The sequence below is a fragment of the Octopus bimaculoides genome, chromosome 5, assembly GCF_001194135.2.
Source record: "Octopus bimaculoides isolate UCB-OBI-ISO-001 chromosome 5, ASM119413v2, whole genome shotgun sequence".
Classification (NCBI taxonomy): Eukaryota; Metazoa; Mollusca; class Cephalopoda; order Octopoda; family Octopodidae; genus Octopus; species Octopus bimaculoides.
This window is the reverse complement of record NC_068985.1, coordinates 79,470,490-79,474,884: the sequence shown is the minus strand read 5'-3', so window position 1 is coordinate 79,474,884 and position 4,395 is coordinate 79,470,490. Positions and strand designations below refer to the sequence as shown.

The 4,395-nt window shown below is 36.9% G+C and overlaps 1 long non-coding RNA gene across 1 annotated transcript in view; it reads right to left on the bottom strand.

Moving 5' to 3' along the window:
• The window catches only part of LOC128247853 (uncharacterized), a 21,843-nt gene extending 17,926 nt beyond the window's left edge, over positions 1-3,917 (bottom strand). Inside the window, exon 1 of the long non-coding RNA XR_008264176.1 lies at positions 3,782-3,917. This is a non-coding gene — a long non-coding RNA (uncharacterized LOC128247853). The remainder of the gene's footprint in view (positions 1-3,781) is intronic.
• Positions 3,918-4,395: the final 478 nt, after the last annotated feature.

Here is a 4,395-nt window from a genome sequence, read left to right as displayed (position 1 = left end):
ATATATATATATATATATATATATATATATATATAGAAAGAGAGGGGTGAGAGAGAGAGATGGATCTTGGAAATTATGTATTGTTTGTAGAAACACAATGTCAGTTACAAGTGGTTGGTTTTGATTTATCATTTAAGAATAAATACTCGCCTGTTCTGAAGCTCAGCGGGTTACATCGCTGTAATCTACGCGGTCACTGAACCTTCCTGGAATAGGAATAAAATTTCCTTCAGTGAATACCAGGCAATCTTGAAAACATAAAGACTACCATTGATAATATTGTCCTAGATAAACAAACTTATGTCTGCTCTTTTGGGTGTTGATATGAGATTAGAAACAACAATAACTGGCTCTCGGTTGTTCGAATACCTTTCGATGCTTTGTTTCCTAAATTAACTGCTCTTGTATTCTAAATATTGTTTTTCTTTCTAAACTGGAATGAAAGAAAAGATATTCTCTGTTACATAATAAGTTCATAATCACGCCCAAGATAAAGATTTCCTCTCTTATATTACATCGAATTTGTCACCAATGTGTTAATTTGCTCGCTTCTCTTGACTGAAAAGGCGCGTAAGTTTGTTTTGTTTATCTATCTGGAGGGAAAGATTTTGTTCGTGGTTTTTATAGGCCCTCTAAATTGATGAGATGGGCGCGGTTAACGTTCCACTCGTAAGTCAATATCTGCAGAGAAAAAGATGTGCAAGCAAAGGATTCTAGAGGGATGGCAATCTAAGAAGGAAGTATGCAAAGAAGGAAGGAAGGAATGAAGGAAGGAAGGAAGGAAGGAAGGAAGGAATGGGTGGAAGCTGGAAGGAATCAATATGGGTGATGAAAAGAGCGGGGTCGTTGAGTGAGCTGTGATTATCTCACTAGATATAGCAAGAGATTATCCAGCCTCGAAGCACGGAAGTTATTGCAGTAACGATAGAATAGCTAGAGAATAGAGCACACCTGTGGGCCAGTGATTAGAATGTATTGGTGAGTGACATCATGCCAGTCAGTCAGTCATTTAAGTGGCCTCTCTCTGGACAGGGTCTTGCTCAATGATTCGCAGACTGATAAATATCAGACCCATTCCCAAATTTCTCTGCCTTTCTCGCAGTGCTATAAACCACGTTAAATTACACATCACCATATCTACAATTTACCAGTATTACATGAGATACACCAACACATCCATACTTCAACGTATCTTTAATACGTGCCTAATAGTCAGTACAGTATAGCAAGTATGGGACAGTAATATTATGACACAATTTTATTTATCTTTATTGATTTTTGATCAGCAAGTGTTATTTCTTATTTGCTTCTATCTAAAAATCAAACGAAATGATTACTATTCCATTCAAACTTTGCTTTTGTGACCAGACATCAGTATTTTGAAACCGACCTATTTTCTATTACATTTCAGACAATGTTAGTGCTGAGTTGCTAAAGCAGAAATATCATACCAAATACCACAAATTTGCCTGTCAGTTGCTTGACCTTAACCACTTGAGATTGCCCTTTAGTGGCTGACAATAGTTGCATCTCTGATCATGAGCAACAGTAGTGAGGGAACATCATAGCCATGTATTGAGAGGGATGCTTTGTGGTTTGAATAAATGTAACAAAAGCAAAGTTTGAAGGAAATATTAGCCATTTTTCATACTTTCTAGGGATAAGCAAATAGGAAATAATAGTTGCTACCCAAGGACAAAAATTATGTCACAAAGTGTAATCTAACGTAATTTCACGATAGGTTTAAGTCTCCAATCTCTCCGTAATTTCTATCCCAACTTCAAGAGTTTCTGCGCCACGGAAGCGCATGTTTGCCTGTCACTTCTATTAGATCAATCAAGGCTCAGTCATATCTTCTCTCCCTATCGCCACTCGTATTATTCCCATCCTCATGATCCGTGTTATTCAATACTCCGATTTGCCTAGTGGAATTTTTAGACCATCCTCTCCAAACTCACTTTTAATGAATGAACAAATACTACTTGCATCCATATAATTCTTCTAACTTCATCTTGATGTCGAGCAAGTGTAAAATGTTTAAACCAATCATAATTTTATTAAGCATAACAATTTATTTTTCTCAATTGTTGTGAAGATGAATGTTTTAGTTGTTAGGATTTCTGGACCTGGCAACACGTTAAGCACTTCAGGAAGACATTTATTTTACAGATGTAATGAGAAGTAGTCAAGTGCCGGTGCAGCTGTTTTTCCTTCCAATTGTCGCATATTCTTTCTTCCACTAAGTCAAGGATCAGAGAGTCGAGAGTGTTTCCCGCGATTATGTAGATACCTGACAGATAACGAAATCATTCTACCAAGTCGTACTCTATCGCAACTGACGGCCAATTATACTTTCTACAATTTCTTCAATCCTCACAGGTTCCACCTCCTTAATATAAACACTGATCTGGAACATTGAGTAAATGGTATCTTTTGATGACGCAGAAACTTTCGATGGATGTATTGGTGTTCTAAGAGAAGGGTGAATGTAATGTTATAATCCTCATGGGAACTTTGTGCTTATTTCGCAGACATTGTATTTCTGCTTTTACTGGTTACTTTCATTAGACTGTGACTATTCTTCTCATCAAGGATTTGAGTCTATTATAACGCCCCGTTACTTTTTGCAATGAGAAAAACGTGTGGTTAGGTAAGTGGACTCTCGATTATAAGGTTGTAGTTTCGATTGCTTGTCTGAAAGGAACATTGTGCCCTTGAGCTGGCAAAAAAAAAAAAAACTATTAGATGTGACATACCGCCAAGCGTCAAGTTAACGAGGCAGTGGTTTAAACAAAAGCCTTCAGGTATGAGGAAGTGTATGTTCAGAAGTAGATATATCCTTCTATACACATAACTTGTTTTCAATCTGTGATTTATTTTATTAGTAAGTGTTTATGAAATGACTTTAACGAGCATAACGAGGTACATCGACATTTATAGAGGTATACATAAACACACACACACACACATACACCCGCCACACACACACACATACATACACACACACATACATACATACATACATACACACGCACGCACACATACACACATGCACATATGCACAAGTGGTGGTGATTGCAGCCACTCTTCCGATTGAGGCAAAAATAATATAATATTAATTACTTTTCCATTGCCTACATTACTTTAGAGCCCCTGCAATTTTTGACAGAAATGTCACCGTTATTCTATTTATTTATTTATTTATTTAACTGTTGGTGACCGGGCGTTATTTGAACTCAGAATGTGCAGATCGAGAACTGATATCGCAGAGCATTCGGTCCGACGCTCTAACAATTACGCCAATCCAACTTCCTGCACTATTAATTTTTTTTTCTATCGATCCCAAAGAAATGAAAGGTGAACTCTGTAGTATTTGAATTCGCACTGCAGAGGATAGGAACTACGATGCATTCTAATACTCTGCCATTTCGCCGCCTTCATGAACACATACAGATATATGCGCCCGTGCAAGACTATGTGTGAATTTATCAGTGTATGTGTTTGTGTGTGTGTGTGTGTGTGCGCGCGTGCGACGGGTTTTTGCAAAATTTGCGTCAACTAAATTCAAATCACATAATATTTGTCAGATCTAGGCTGTAGTAGAAAACATTTGCTCAAAATGTCGCCCCGATTGATCGAAACCGAAACAACTTCATAACTACATTGCTATGCAACACTAAAACTTTAATGGAATTAACGTCAATCGGAAATCGAAACCGGGTCGAATAATAATCGGTCGACAGAAGTGAGTATTTGAGTAAACAGAAGGAAAAAAACCGACCTTGCTTTGCAGCAGAAAGAAATCTGTCATTATAACGTTCGCGAGTTTCCGTAGGATATCAACAGAGTAAGTTATGTGTATTTAAATAGATATCAAAACTCTATCGCTGTTGGGTCAGGTCATTTGATTACGTCATAGTATCGCTGCTGATTAACACATATAGAATGATCTTTTGTGAGGTAGTCCTTGTTATGACGTCTACAGAGTCAGTGGTAACGGATTATTTTAAACATATCGATTTTGTAAGACCGGTATTTTGGTCGCAGGTCTAAAGGATCGCATGGTGTTTTTTCTTATATAATTATTTTCATATCTGTTTTTTCTCTATTGTAATGGCATCGTCGATTACATGTTTTTAATGAACCAATCAGTGGTCCGTTGCATTTCCGATTGGGAGAGTGACTTAGGATTGTCTAACTGGGCGGAACAAATGAAACATAGGTTATTTTTGTTGAAAGCACTGATTTTCACGCAAACGTTTACATCTTTCGTCGACGTATATCAGCATCAGATATACACACAAATACATAAAAGCAAACACACACAAACATATACACCCATAGATAAATACAAACATGCATACTAATATATACATATATATATATATATATATA